Genomic DNA, 16,601 nt, shown 5'->3' with positions numbered 1-16,601 from the left:
CTTTATAGATGTATGAAATTGAGTGTTATCGTTAAGAAACTTGTTTACTTTCAATACTTAAAAAAAACTAACAGCAATATACACATTAATAAATAAATAAAATTGTTATATTTAAATTTGTTGAATACTTTCTTGTTGAATTGTTTTTACTCCCAATAATAATATATTATGTGCAAAGATTCACTTATTTTGGAGAGTTTATGTCCCTAGGTCGCTAGACGAACTGCAACCCTCGGCTCGTAAAAGGACAAAGGGTGCCTCTGGCAGCTTTGAAATGTCCATCAGGGATCGCCTCTCGTTGACAAACAAGCGATTGAGAAGCGTAAAATCGCGCGAGTTGATCCCCAAAGGGAGGGTCCTAGGCGAGTCACATTATGTACCTACTGCGTGCGGAATGCAACGATTATTCGGGATTGCGCGGCCTTTAAAATATGCTAAGAGCCGAGGAAATTCGATAAAGGGGTAGATCGAATAACAAAGTTTTTTATAGTGTCTTTCTATCAAAGTCTTTGATTGACAGCAATAAAGTTAATACAGAACTTCACAATATTGGCGGAACAATTTTTTTTGAGGTGTTGGTAACTTTTTACGAAAGATTTTACGGAATTAAATATAAATCGTTTTAACACATATATATTTTACCTAAATAAATTTACAAAATCATACCTACCATACTTAAAGTATTAGGGCAATATTACAGACTTTTTTTAATTTCTACATCGATTTTACGACATAGAAGGACAAATGGAGTGGTTTAGTGATATAATAATGTGAAAAAGATTGAGGTTATTAGAGCTTTAAGAGCTAGAACACCTATACCATAGTATTGTTTAACATACCATCATAACAGAGAGCGATTGCGATTTGCAGAAAACAATAATCATTAACAAATTCTACACTACACCACACACATCGAAAATGTAAATAAATAAAAAAAAGACCAGTCACAAAAAAAAATCTAAAACATTTCTCAAATCAGTCATATCTATGCACAACAAAAAAGAAAATAGTGAAGATATATCATTTCACAGGTACGAATTTGCACTGCCTGAGGCGATTGCGGGATTGCTTGTTCTTGCGTTTTCGCAAGACCAAGCGAGACCAAGCAAGACCAAAATAATAAGTGGATTATAGTTTGCTATCTTATTACCCAAAGAATCTGTGCCCTTGATACATGTATGTGTTTTTTGCCACATAACAATCTTTTTTAGGATTTCCATTTCATATATGATGGCCCTTTCTAGAAAGATAATGTTCTTTAAAATACAGTCAAGTTTATGTCATTAATTAGGTTTTTTTGTGTTTTAACCATGTTTAAGCACATATAAGCTTATTAAATGCAATTTTTTATTAAGAACAGATTGACTCCCGTGGGGCATTGTACATAGCTGAGTTAGTTAGAGCATAGGCCCGGAGTCAGTTGTTGTTTAGACATTGATTAATTTTGTTGGTCTTTATTATGGCTATATACCTTAAACTTTAAAATGTACCTATTCTGGTACGTTGTCTTAAGATCTAAAGTAACGTTAAATAAATAGCAATAGGCTAATGGGTAAATGCGAGACTTGCAAGACTCTTGCTGCAAGACCAAGAGCAAGACCAAGACCAAGACCAGGTGTATTGGCGCAGGACCAAGCCCAAGACTGTCTAAGTCTCGTCTTGTATTTGCATTTGTGCAACACTAACCAAATACTTACAGATAAAAACCGTAAACATCAAAATAGAAAAAACTGTAAGAGCCCAACTAACTCGATGTGTCAGGGTGAGATGACTCGGACAATAGGGGTAATATGGTTCGATCATAAACTTTATTTGAAACGTTTCTTGCCAATACTTTTCAGCGTATATCACATAAGTTAACATAATTTAAGCAATTTTCATGAAACCAAGAATTTCAATATACGCACTATACCCAGTCTTGTTTCGATGTGGTTGAATATATTTTTTTACAGCAGGCACATTCACAATTTGCTTTATCTCGTAGATCATCACTAGAGTCTTTAGTAATTTTCATATGATCTTCAGAGTCTTCGAAAGAAGATGGCTCAGAAAACATCTTTCCAGAGGATCTTTATTCTTTTTAGCATCTTTTTCTTTTAACATCTAATTCTTTGGGTATCGGCAAATTCGCTGGGCTAATAAGTATTTCAGCCAATTGTCTACCAGGTTTTCTTTAGATTAGATATTACCAGGTATGGATGGTAGTTTTAATAGTTATTGGATAATTTCTTGAGCCACTGTTTTGTACGCGGTGTGGACTATAAATTTAGGATACATTCCATCAAAGCCAGCTGCTTTTCCTTTTTTTGGTTTGGTTATATGCTTCGTTTATTATTTCATCCAATAAGAAGGTGTGTGAGTATTCTGATGTTGCTGGAGTATTTGCTTCAAGTTGTTTAAGCGCCCTTCTTGTTTCGCTTAATTGTTGAGTTGTTTGAGTGTTGTGTTATACTTGCTTCGCCCAGATTGCGAATAAGTCCCCATGACTTTGGAGTAGAACGGAAAAAATCAATATGTTGCACAGTAGACTTTCATGTATTAAATCTAGTTGAGTCCAATGACTTCCGTAAATTGCCTTCAATTTCGGGATTTTCTGATTTTAACTTTCCTCGCTCCAGGCTGGGATGTACTTTCAAAAACTTCGGGGATATGTTTTTTTTTAACATAATAAAAAATACTGATTGTAATTGTGTAATGTTCCCAAGATATTGGAAATATTACACAAGAAGATTTCTAAACTATTTAAAATAGACTCCATTTAAAAAAATCCTCTTGTTTAGAAAGAAAAGTTATTCTTTCCAAAAAAATTTCAAGGATGAATATCTTTTTTAAAAGAAATAATTTTAAACTCCTGGTTTAAAGAGAAACATTAGATATTTATTTTTATTTTACCCAAACAGTTAGCAAAAAGTATTTAAAAGAAAAATAAAATATGACAATTAGCTTTTGTCATATTTTAGCAGTTGACTTTTTAATTTGTCATAAAAATATCTTAGTATATTAACGAAGAATATTTATTTTATTTAGAAAAATTTAACAAAACTACTTTACTTCACTGACTGATTATTTCTTTTTTAAGTTATTAAGAAAGTTTGTTACCTTGGAATTGGATACAAAAAAAACACTGTCCAATACAAACTTCAAACGATCCTGATTCAACCCCTAGGAGACAAAATGGAAACAGGAGAAATCTTGGGAGGTCAAACATCGAATTCGACTTCATGTTATTCTGATGATAACAATGTGTATTCTTCAAAACTAGGCTTCTTAATTTTCACTTAAAACCATACGGGCCTCACTTAGCCCTCAGTCACGCTGTTTATCAAATCCCGAGACTCGAAATACAGCAACAAACCGGTGATTAGCTCGCTTCAAAAGACTGCCAAATAAAATTTGAGCCTAATCACCTTCCTTTTAACCAAAACTCATTCGAATTAAACCAAAATACCTCATCGACGAATTCCAACCTCATCATCCTAGCAATTCCTCTGGTGACAACTAACAAGGTCAAAGAACAGTTTGAAAAGAAAGTAAAGAACCAAATAAGACCGACCTTATCATTTTACGGACGGTAATTGAATCCAAAATGGTCAAGAAAAATCAAGAGAAATATCAGCGTTCTAAAGAGGATCAGTACTGTGAACATGATAATCAAGCTATGTCTATAGAAAACTAACCCTTCTTCTGACAAAGAAGGTTTATGTATGCTTTTAAATTATAATATTAAAGGTTTTAAAATGTTTTATTTTTGTTTACGATTGGAAATCAATCAGTTTTGGTGATTAGTTTTTATGGAAAAAGTATATATTTGAATCAACTCTTTATTTACAATGTATTGGAATGTTAAATATGTTTCGTGTTCATTCTAATTAGCTCAACTCCAGTTCCAGATCATGATTCCTACTTATTTCATTAGGCAAGAGATTTAGGATCCCTTGTTGACGCACGTCTTTGGATATTTGATAGTCGGCCGAAAGTTCTGGCGACAGTGTCGTGTCTACATTGTATAATACACAATAGTGATGGCACAGCTGCTGCATTTTAGTCACGGCTCCAAGTTGCGTACGAAATGTAACGCGCGTCAAATCTCTAATTTGTCCTGGAACAAAGGATAATCACCTGTTTGTGTAAGCAGGACAAGGGACCGGACTGAAACTGGTTACGAAATATTGGAAACGATAGATTTATTATGTATGACTAACATATTTTGTGGGCCTGTATACCAAAATAATAACTATTTTCATTTTGGATTAAATATGTCGGTTTTTCGCTAAAAAAAAACAAACACTTTAATAATATTATTGCCAAATATGACTAGTAAAGACTCTGAAATTAAAATAGTTATTTCAGAGAAAAATATTTAAAATAACAAACAGGCACTTTAATTTGTTGCCGGTGAAACCCGCCAGAAATTATTAAAAAAATATACGTAAGCGCTATGGAATGACAACCAAAATAATTTATTTAAAATAAGCTTTTTTCTTGAGGAATAGTATAGAAACTTCATGTCTTCCTCATTGTGGTCCAATTAACTGACATCATTTTTTGCCTTTATCTTTAACCTTATGGAAGGTCGACTTCCTTAATTATATTTCTGCACAAATTTTTATCTTGGGTCATACCAATATTAATCCCCTTTACTGATATGTCCTGCCATAGGTCTCCCCATAGGTTTTCTGTGGTCCTCCTCTTTTACTTCTCACAGGAACGTGTAAATCTATAATTCTTCGTATTGGGTGATTACAGTCTGTCTCAAACCATTCTTTCAGTGCGTCATATATGATTTAAGAATGTCGAAAATTATTACATGACATTTTAGTTAAATCCTGACAGTTGCAGGATCGTAATCGGCTAAATGTGAAAAGGTTATTTTTTTTGAAATATGGAATAAAAGCTTTAACAATTAAAATTTTTGTTTAATTTACATATTAGAGGTCCCGTCCTGTATATAAATTTTTATTGCGCATTATATTGGAACAGCAGTTTGTCATAATTCCTATTCTATACATTCCAAGGAAAGTGCTTAATTAGTTAAGATTTATTTATGGATTTATTATTATTTATTACAAACACTATGGAACTGGAAGGTTTGTGTATTTAAAATAACGCTTCTTCCTAGAATCTTTTAAGAGTTGACTGCGAGATAAAAATTTTTACTGGCAATTGCAAGGCATCAAGGCAAATATTCCTGTGATAAAATAGCATCCATTTAAATCAGTCATAATTCAAATAAGTAATTTTCCGATAAGTTTCTGTGGCAGCCAATAATTTAATTTTGTGAAGATATATCATTTAATAGTGGAAATAGTTTAAAGAGTGAAGCAGTTCATTTTGGAGTTATTCTACCAGATTTGGTGTGCAAAATAAAAAAATAATGTAAATAGTTTAAATAGTGAAGCAGTTAACTTTTGAGTTAATCTGCCAGTTCCGGTATGCAGATGAAATAGTGTTAATGGAGTTTAGTTAAAAAACAAGATACCGAATGTAAGGTTACCTTCTTTTTTTATGAATAACAAAAATGAATATTATATTTTAAAAAATCCACAATCCGATTCAAAATCTGATTCATTAAAATCAATGATTACTGGGGATATGTGGCTGGCATCAATACTATATGACCATGTTGAAATGCCAGTACATCTAATCTGTAGACTAAAACAAATATAATCTCATTTATTAAATATCTTTTAATACACACTTGAAAACTTTATCTGGTTAATGTTTTTTACCATCTCCAATAATTCAAGTTTCATCATGATTGTTGAAACACGTATATATCTCCCTTTTAACCATTCTACTAGAGAGTGTTTAGTGCAACTTAAATTTGATATTTTTTCTACTGTATTAGCGTATTCTAAACTCCAACCAATTATACATCCTTAAGTAGAATTCGCTTATATTTCGATATATTATGTATCGAATTCGATACATAATTTTCTAAGTTCTATGTATAATAATCACAGAAGCACGTTTTTTTCTGTCACTTCTAGCTTAATGCGTTAGAGAGAATTCGATCAACTATAACGTACTGAAAGAAGAGTTTGAGACGAACTATAACATCACTACGTTCAACATAACCAAACCATCTTAACCTATGCTCTATATGTTTAACACCAATTGGTGCCACCTCCAGACTTCTTCTTCTTTTTCTTCTTCTTTCTCTTTATAAGCAATTCTGCTTGTTCATTGGCAGATGATTACCCCTATGGAAAGCACCTGAAGATGCTCTAGGAAGCTAAAGTACTTGGGCAAGATTTAATTAATAAACTGTGCTCGATATCTGCCTTTTATTTGATCAAAGTTCATTTATTCAAGCATTCAACCTTATATCAATTTCCTGTAATTGCTCTCAGTACTCTCATCCCTATCGTTTCCAATAGCCTTTGCATTGTGGCTGTGTCGGGTCTTGTTTCTGAGGCATAAGTAATTATTGATCTTATACTGGCCTTATAAATTCTTGACTTCATCTCAGTGTTAATGTATCTGTTTCGCCATATAGTGTTATTAAGGCATCCTGCCAGTCTATTTGCTTTTTGTATTTGATCTCTCACTTCTTTGTCCAGGTCTCCATAGCTAGACAGTGTAATTTTAGGTATTTTATTTCCATTACTTGTTCAATATTGATGTCATCAATTTCTATTTTACATCTGGTTGGTTCTTTGCTGACTATTATTGTTTTAGTTTTCGGAGATGAGATTGTTATATTAAATTCTTTTGCTCTTATGTTAAATCTGTGAACCAGTTTTTGCAGACTGTCTTCATCTTGGGCTATCCATATTGCGTCGTCTGCGTAACAGACTATTTTTATTTCTTTATTTCCGCCTGCAGTTTTGTTGGGTGGATCGAGTAGCTAGACAGAAGCCCGGATAAAGGCGGAGGGGGTCTACAGCTAGGTTAGCACCCTACTGATACACTTTAAAACCTGATACATCTCATAGAAACAGGATTATGCCTCGGATCCCCTAGACTTCCCCTAATATATTTATTCTTAATTCTTAGTTTTATCCTTTTTGTTAACCCACTTATCCATATAGGCATTTTCATTTTCGTCACATGCAGTCTTTGTTCCTCTTTCTTTTTAATTGTCCAACATTTAGTTCCTGACATCATAGGTAGTTTTATGACAGATTTTTCCTTTAGTTTTATTGGAATTTTTTTGTCACACAACACACATCCCGCTTTCTTACATTTCATTGATCCCACCCTAATTCTACTGATACATCTTCATCTATTTCTCTATTATTCTGGAATACTCATTTTAGGTACTTAAATTAAACTTAAATTAAAACTATATTACTTTTCAAAATCATTTCACTATCCAAAGTTATCATTTTATTTTATAGTAACTCAATCGTTAAATAATCATTCTCTCATCATTACTCTGTTAGTCTTATAAAGTTTTAAACCTTTTCCATCAAGATTTTATCTCCACTGATCCAACATTAATGAGAATAATGTATAAATAATGTAGACCAAAGTAAATACTAAATTAATAGTATATCAGAAATGATCCTGGAAATCTTAAAAAAATTATAGACGTACTAACTCAATATAAAGCACACAGTATTGCTGTGCAAGAAGTAAGATGGACTGGCTAAGGAATTATCCAAAAGAGACAATGCAATATTTATTACAGTTGTCACAAGACCAATCATGAATGCAAGACCGCATTCATTGTTAACAAAAATGCAAAACATCTTATCATGGTGTAACATTTTTTTATAATTAATATATTAAATTATTTCTAATCCTTTTACCCCGTTGCTGAGACGCCGATGGCCGTATTTGCAAATAATATATGCGCGGTTAGTCGGTTGACCATTAGGAAAGTTTATTGAAAATTACCGAAATATTAAGGGGAACAATCTACCTACTTATTTAAAAACGACGGTTTAGGTAATCCTCGGGTAATTCCTTCCGGCTCTAAGGCCGGGTTCCTTTATGATAAAGTTGTTAGATATCGTCGGGGTACGTAGAAATATTTTTCTATAATAACCTAACGCAAGGGATTTTATATTTCATCACGTTCCTAGCTAGAAGGGTACCGTTAGTTTTGGTGATTATTAAAATCTTTTTACCTTCTTAAAAACCCATCTAGGCTGGCCTATCATTTATGGGAGAGATACCCTCACCTTTTCTTGGGTAGTTTGGTAAAATTTTAGAGGAACCAAACTACTTCCCGGTGGACATTCGTCGAGTAAAGGTGCTTTGCTCATTATCGTCTCTGTGTCACGTTATCTGTGCAATTTCTTTCTAAGTGTGTATACACTTCTATATTTGAGTTCTTTCAATCTAATACTATATTAGATTAAATATAGTTATACCTTTACCTTTAATTTTAATTATCTTCAGTGCTTGATACAAGTAAAGTATTATAGTAAAGTAAATTAACTTCAGTGAAATAGTGCAGCAGTCATCAGGAATTACTGTAAGTTGCCATAATCTTAGTATCTCCACTTATCTGGGCGAATAATATAGTATTCTATCATATTGTTTTTCAATCATCTGGGCGAATCTAAGTTCATCCATGTCTTCACCTGTAGTTGAGAGTAACTACTGATTTTTACATTCAATATTTTCTTACGAACTTTCCACCAGCTACTAAGAAATTTCAATAAACATAATTACGAACATTTAGTTCTCCATCATTAAATAACAGTGCTAGATAGATAATCAACATAACCAAGTGCGGTTTGGTTAAATTTTTATTTCGGTAACCTTTTTGTATTCTTATAAATTTATATTTGATTAATTTTTGTTATTTGCTATAATTGTTATGCATTTTTAACCCAGTGTCTCGAGATATGCCCTTAAACAGCAAAGAGAGACCTTTAATCAACCTTGGTTGAATTTGTTTCTTACTCACTATCAGACTCTCTTCGCTGATAATTGAACCTGTGCATTACTATATTGTTGTATTTGTAAAGGTACTTATTATTCATATTACTACTTATTTTTATGTGTACACCACTATTTCATAGTTGATGGTGTATTTTTATTATTTGTATGTACATTTAGCTACCGACATCAACTTGCTTGTGTTAGTACGCAGTTAATTCAGTTGATCGCTGTTGTGAGGTAGTGTTTTATTTTAAGCTACAGTACATTTTTTTTATTGTTTTGTTACCATGTCCGAGAAAAAAAAGTTGTGTTGACGATTAATCAAAAGTTAGAACTCATAAGTAAAATTGAAAAGGATGCTTCTCGTAAACTTATGTGCCTTTTGTACGGTATCGGTGAGTCTTCTTTCTTCTTTCATTTCATTCATAACTCGTAGGTACACCCATATCAGGTTACAATATTTGTTGTAAAAGCAAAACACTTTTTTGTGTGTTAGACTTAGAAGGGGATTTTGATGCATCATTTGGTTGGTTGACTTGCTTTAAGCGACGCCATGGGATGAAGAAGATAGGACTTCATGGAGAGAAGCTCAGCGGTGACCATCAGGTAGATGAAGAATTTAAAAGTGCGTTCGAAGAGTTCCTTTCTTTAAATGATCTGAGCTACGAAAAAATTTACAACGCAAATGAATCGGGCCTCTTGTGGAAATGCCTTTCAACTTGGACGCTAGCTTTTACAAATTAAGGTAAAAGCAGGGGGCCATAAATACAGCAAAGAACGGAGAGAGATTATGTCTTGCAGCAACGGTACAATAAAGTCACAAACTGAAGTTGACGGTGATTGCCAAGGCAAAAAAAACTAGATCTTTATGGGTACTAGAGCAGAAAAACTACCTGTTTATTACTTCAACCAAAGGTTAGGGTGGATGGATAAAAAAATATTTTAGGAGTGGTTCAAAGTCAAATTTGAACAGAAAATCAAAAAACATTTAAAAGCAAACAATTTGCCACAAAAAGCTGTGTTGTTGATGAACAACGCCCCCTCACATCCTGAAACGCATATGCTTAAGTCTGCTGACGGATAAATATTTGCCAAATTTTTGCCCCCAAACACGACTGCATTAGTTCAACCTATGAACCAAGGCGTCATTGCATCTAGGAAGAGAAGGAACAGAAAAAAAGTTACTTTGCTCAAAAATTGAAAAAAGGTATGAGAAGAGTTTTGGAAATAATTCACTATTCTCGACTCTATTTACGAAATTGCATCTGCGTGGGAGTCTGTAAAGTCTTTAACAATGTGTAGCCATGGAGAATACTGTTACCAAACACCAAAAATGTTGTCGAACTAGCAGTTGGAGAAGATGAAAATGATCTGATAAGTTACTTGTCCTTACAAGTTTAATGAAGTTGTTGGCGGGGAGAATGTGGACGCAGTAAACCTGCAAGAGTGGTTAGCCTGCAACGCTTGAGCATTTAACGGATGAAGATATTCTAAGAAAATGCCGAGGAGAAAACTACGAAAGTGATGAAGAAGAAGAAGAGCTTGAATCTGGTAGGGGACTGACTCACGAAACGGCCTTGGGTCACCTGAATGAACTTCTAGAATATGTAGAGGATTCTAGAAAAAGTGATGCTTCGTAAAGTGTAATCCAAACACGTTTTACACTTAAAGAAGCAGACATAGTGACAGACTACTTCCAAAAAGTGTGAAAATGTAAGTACACATTGAAAATTGTAAATTAAAGTTTTAGGTGAAACTACATTTTTATTTTTTGCATTTATGTATTTAACTTCTAATTACGGCTTATCCACGATTTTCGTTATCCGCGATAAACGAGCCACTTATTTTCATAGATAATCGGGAGGTTACTGTATTTTGAAAAAATAAAATATAGGGTTGTACATTTAAAAAATATGAGAAAATCGTAATTTTCATTGTTAGTTCGCCCTGTATACGAATATTCGTCACTGATTTCTCTCGAACTTAATTTGAAAATTACAACATTTTGTTTACTTTTTTTATGTAAAACGAATAATTATGTACGTATTTCTTCTTTATATACACGATCGAGATAAATTGTCATAACTCGTTAACTACTTTATCTAGTAGAGTCAAACTTTATATTTTAAGAACGGAAATTATGAGAGGAATATACAGGGTGTCCTATTTAAAAAATTGTACATTTACCTTACCACGCAGTTATAATCATCCTCTCGAATTTAGCATATTTTAAAAGCATGAAGAATATTATTGCCTACACTTTTTCTAAATAACTTTTTTTAGATGTTCTTTAACATAATGGAATTATCGACCAATATCGTACTAAAAATTCATCCTCTATATGTAGATATTAATTAAGGTGTTAGTATTTCTTATCACGATATTCCAAAATGTCCCTAGCAAATGACAGTACTTTTTTTGCTTCTTCGTGTGAATCCTAATACCTTTTAGTGTCGGACATTATACAAAATACAAAAATGTCAAACTTAATGTGAATTTTGGTGCTTCCGAAAAAATATTAATTTTTGGCAATTCTTTGAAGATATTGTTATTGTGCTAACTACTTATTAATCTTTTCGAGATTTGGTAAATTTTAGTTGATTATTGGTAAATAAATAAATTTTCATTGATCCAGTCAATGTAAAATAAAAGTGAAGTGAAAATGTTTCCAACAGAGAATGGACACCGTACACTAATACATCCGTATCACCAAGTAAGTCAAATAAATACTCAAGCTCCACCATTATGCTTAAATCAACCAAAAATAAACCAAATGATACCTTTTTACCTTTTGATAATTTATTAACAACAATATCAAGTAGAACCAATAGTTGCCCATCAAACCAACTTTTCTCATTCTACATCAAACTCTCAAGCTAGCTTAAGCTTAAAAAACAATTCAGAAATAGAGAATGAATATGATTCGATGTCAGATGAAGAACATGAAGACTCTCAAAATAATAAACACCCATGGCAAAATATAAAAAAAGAAAAAGGCTTAAAGGATTCAAAAGAAGAGAATTACACTTACAGTTCCAAAAGAAGCTCCAATTATACTCTCAAATAGGTTTCAGCCACTTTCACAGGAAAACTTCGTAAATGATACGAATAAAAATCTACCAATTTTAAAACCCCCTCCAATTTTTGTATATGGCATGAAGGACTACAGAAAAATGAGAGATAATTTAGCTCAAGCAGTAGAAGTAGAAACTTACATTACTAAAGCCTTAACAAACAAGACAATAAAAATTTTACCAAAGATACCTGAATCCTACAGAAAACTAATACTCACGTACAAGTGGAAAACATCGTCCACCATACATACCGACCTAAGGAAGAGAGAGCATATAGATAGATAGATAGATAGATGGTTTATTGGTAATAAATAAATACAAAAGTATTTTTTACAAGTCAAAGAAAAAAAAATAAAATATATGTCAATATAGTTAATATACACATATGTAAATATAAATATAAAACATAAAACATAAATACAGTGTTTTAACTTATACTGTTGACAATTACAACAAATTAAAATCGGAAGTAAAATACTCCTTATATGTAAAAAAGGCATTCACTATAAGGTAACTCTTAATTTTTGCCTTAAACTGATGAAAATTACGAGGTTTGGCTAAGATTTGTTTAATGTGCAACAGACACTGCATAATGTATACACAAGGTAAAGTTAAAATTTTTAAAGCTCTAAAGGAGTTTCTACAGTCTGCTCTATAACAGAGCCCAGAAATAATACGAACACACTTTCTTTGTTGTCCAAACACTTTATCAACATGACAAGAGTGACCCCAGGAGAGAATAGCATATGTCAGATGAGAATGAAAATTACTATGATAAGCTGTTAAAATAGTTTCCCTGGAAGTCACTTGTACAAGGTTCCTGATGAGGCAAAGTTGTCGGGAAAGCTTTTTCGACAGATTAACTATATCTTGTTCCCAGGTTAATCCTGCATCCAAATATATCCCCAGAAACTTCGCTCCGGTTACACATTGTGGTAGAGCAACGTTTTCAACACAAGTGTTATTTCTTAAAGTAAAATTAACACTTTGTGATTTAGAGTTGTTCAAAGAGAGACGGTTAGTTAAAAACCAATTGAATAAGTTTTTTTCATATGTTTGGTAATCAAGGGTGTCGAACTTAGAAGGGTGATAGCTTGCATAGAAAATAGTGTCATTAGCAAATAAAACAGGGTTAACTGTTTCATTTTGTGAGTACACTAGATCATTAATATAGGAAAGAAATAATCCAAAACCGAGCCTTAAGGGACACCAAACAACAGAGATTGTTTTTGAGAATCACACTGGTTGAAGTGAACATATTGATCACGATTTCACAGATATCAATCAATTAGTTGAAAAGCATCACAATTATAATAAGGAAGTTTTCTAAGCCGAATACTATGTGTGACACAATCGAAAGCCTTAGTAAGATCTAAAAACGATGCAAGAGTATCAAGATATTTTTCAAACCCTTCCAAAATATTGCTAGTGAAATGATCAATAGCTAAAGTTGTAGTTTTATTTTTTCAGAATCCGTACTGGTTTATGGCAAACAGTTTATTAGATTCAAAATGTAGATTAATTTGATTTTTTAAAATTCGTTCATAAACTTTTGATAAGATGGGCAGCATATAGAGCAGTTATCCGAGACCTACGTCACTCCTTTCCGATAGATGAAATAAAAGCGGAAATCCAGAAAAATGTTCTTAAGATAAGGAACGTTACAAATGTCAGACGCAGATTGAGCCGTGAACCATTACCATTATTTTTTGTGGACCTGGAGCTGCAAAAGAACAACAAAGAAATATTTGAAATACAATATATACAACATTGTAAAATAAGGGTAGAACTACCGAGAATTAAAAGAAATATACCACCATGATGTCAAGAATATGATCACACTAAAACGGGGTATCACCCAACACAAAGGACTGCAAGAGACAAAAAAACATGCCAGCAACTTGCACTCGCCTGCAACGAAGATCATCCTTCTAATTATGCAGGATGTTCTGTTTATCGTGACATACTAAATGTCATATAATGACAAATCAAAACAAATCACCACTCAAAATCCTGTCAACAAGCCCAATGTAAATATACCTTCCCAACATCATGCTCATAATTTCAACAAAATCAATTATAGAGATGCAGCCATTGGAAACATAAATGCAGATACCAAAAATAACAACAATGAATTAGCAGATAAACTATCAAATTTTCTAAAAGAATTCAAAAATATGTTCTTTCAACTCTTAAACCTAAATAGCATGATTTTAACCATGTTAACTACAGTCATTAACAAAATAACAATATATATAACAATATCATATACTAGAGATATCACTGTTGTTAAAAATAAATAATATAGACATTCTATTAATATCTGAAAGCCATGCCGCAGAAAGAACGGTTATTATAATACCTTACTATACTGTGTATTATGCAAACCATCCAGACGGAGGAGCACATGCAGGCTCTGCCGTTATTATTAAATCAAAAATTAAACACTATGGCGTCCAACCTTATATTACGAAAAAAATTTAAGCAGCAATCATTAAAATCGAAACAAACACCTCTCTCAGTGTATCATAAGTATACAGCCCACATAGACATCCCATTTCAAGCAAAGAGTATCATGATTTCATTTTCATACAAACTCTTGGATCCAAATTCATGGTAACAGGAGACTGGAAGGCCAAACACACCACATGGGGTTTCAGATTAATCATGCCTAAAAGTCTAACATTATTGAATATCATCCAACAAAATGACAAAAAATACTTATCAACGGGAGAACCCACATGGTGGCCTACAGACCTACAGATTTGGTAGATTTTGCTGTAATAAAAGGCATAGCTGACATCCATAGTGCAATAGAGTCAAACATCGATTAAACATCAGATCACAGCACAATAATAATAACTTTAAGCACACACATAATCTGGAGAACACCACCATCCAAACTCACAACTAAAGAAACAAACTGGGATGTTTTCCAAAATTCTGTAAATAAAAGATTAGACTAGATATTAGGACAAAAGAAAACCAAGATGTAGAAAACAGTAAACTATTTAACAACAATTTTAAAAACAACAGAATGGGAAGCAACACCACAGTGTTAAAGAAGTGTGCAATAAAACCATAATATTCTCCTCCATATAAGAGACCTTAGTAGAAAAAAGGAGAGCTCGGCGCATATGGCAACACACGAGAAATCCACTAAATAAAACGTACAAACGAACAAAAAAACGACTTTTTCCAGTTTTATGTTTCGAACCTCTCTCATAAGGACCACTATATAATTATAGAAAGCTACAAAAGAATTTAAACGATGGACAATAACAAATTCACCTTAAAACAGATATGACCTGGGCTCGCACAAACGCAGAAAAAACAACAGTCTTCGTAGAGAATCTTGAAATTGTATACGCAGCACCAGATACTAATAACGATGAAGATGATGATACAAAAATGTACCTCCTTGTCAACTGTCTCTTTCTCTGGCAATATTTACTGCGACAGAGATTCGACAACAAATAAAAATGCAAAATTCTAAGAAAGCTCCTGGCTAGGATTTGATAACAGGAGAATTACTTAAGAAGCTACTGAGAAAATCAGTGGCGTTATTAACAATAATATACAACAGAATACTACGTCTTCGCTACTTTCCAATAAAATGGAAATTTGCTCAAGTTACTATGATCGACCTATGAACTACTAAATTCATATCGCCCTATAAGCCTAATCCCAATAAAGTATTAGAAAGTCTACAATTACATAAAATCGAGCAAGTTGTTCGATTCCCAAGTTCCCATAAACCAAATTATACCACAACATCAACTCGGATTTAGACGTGAACACTCAACCATTCAACAATGCCACAGAATAGTAAATATAGTTAAAACAACTCTCGAAGAGAAAAAGTTTTGCACTGAAGTGTTTCTATATATACAACAGGCATTTTATAGAGTATGGCATAAAGGTGTCCCCTACAAACTGAACTTACACCTAACAGACCAACTATACTTTATACTAAAATCGTATCTTACTGACTGTTACTTCAAGTCAAAATTAAAGACAGCTACTCAAATAATTACCACATTATACAATCTGGCGTACCTCAGGGCAGCGTTCTGCAGTGGATATTAACTCTCTAATGTAGCATCACAAAAAGTACAAAATCATTTAGACCAATTACAAAACTGGCTTAAGCGATGGAAGATTAGTGTTAATGTACACAAATCAGTACAAATTACTTTTACAACAAGAAAATCTACATGTCAACAAGTTTATATTAATAATACTTCCATTCCTATAAAACCAGTTGTCAAATGCTTGGAATTGCATCTGGATGAAAAACTTACACGAACAACGACATTAAAACTAAACGGAAATAACTAGATCTTATACTAAAAAATGTGAACTGGCTATTTAACAAAAGGTCTGTTATCTCAGCTTTATGCTCAGAAAACTAGAAGAATATAAAAACAACGGAATGGAAATAAACTTGGAGAAAACCGAATACCTAACAACAGAAAACAAGGATATGAGAAACCTAGAGATAGACGAGGGAAGACAAATAAATGGAACAGATAAATTCAAGTATTTAGGAACCATAATATCGAACCAGGAAACAACAGAAGAAGATATAAACAACAGACTGAGACAAACAAGAAACTGTATAAGACAACTAAAGTCAGTGCTGTGGGATAAGAACATTACGATAAAGACAAAAAAGAGAATATA

Source organism: Diabrotica undecimpunctata, chromosome 9 (genome assembly GCF_040954645.1).
Source record: "Diabrotica undecimpunctata isolate CICGRU chromosome 9, icDiaUnde3, whole genome shotgun sequence".
NCBI classification, from domain to species: Eukaryota; Metazoa; Arthropoda; class Insecta; order Coleoptera; family Chrysomelidae; genus Diabrotica; species Diabrotica undecimpunctata.
This window is presented reverse-complemented; position numbering follows the sequence as displayed.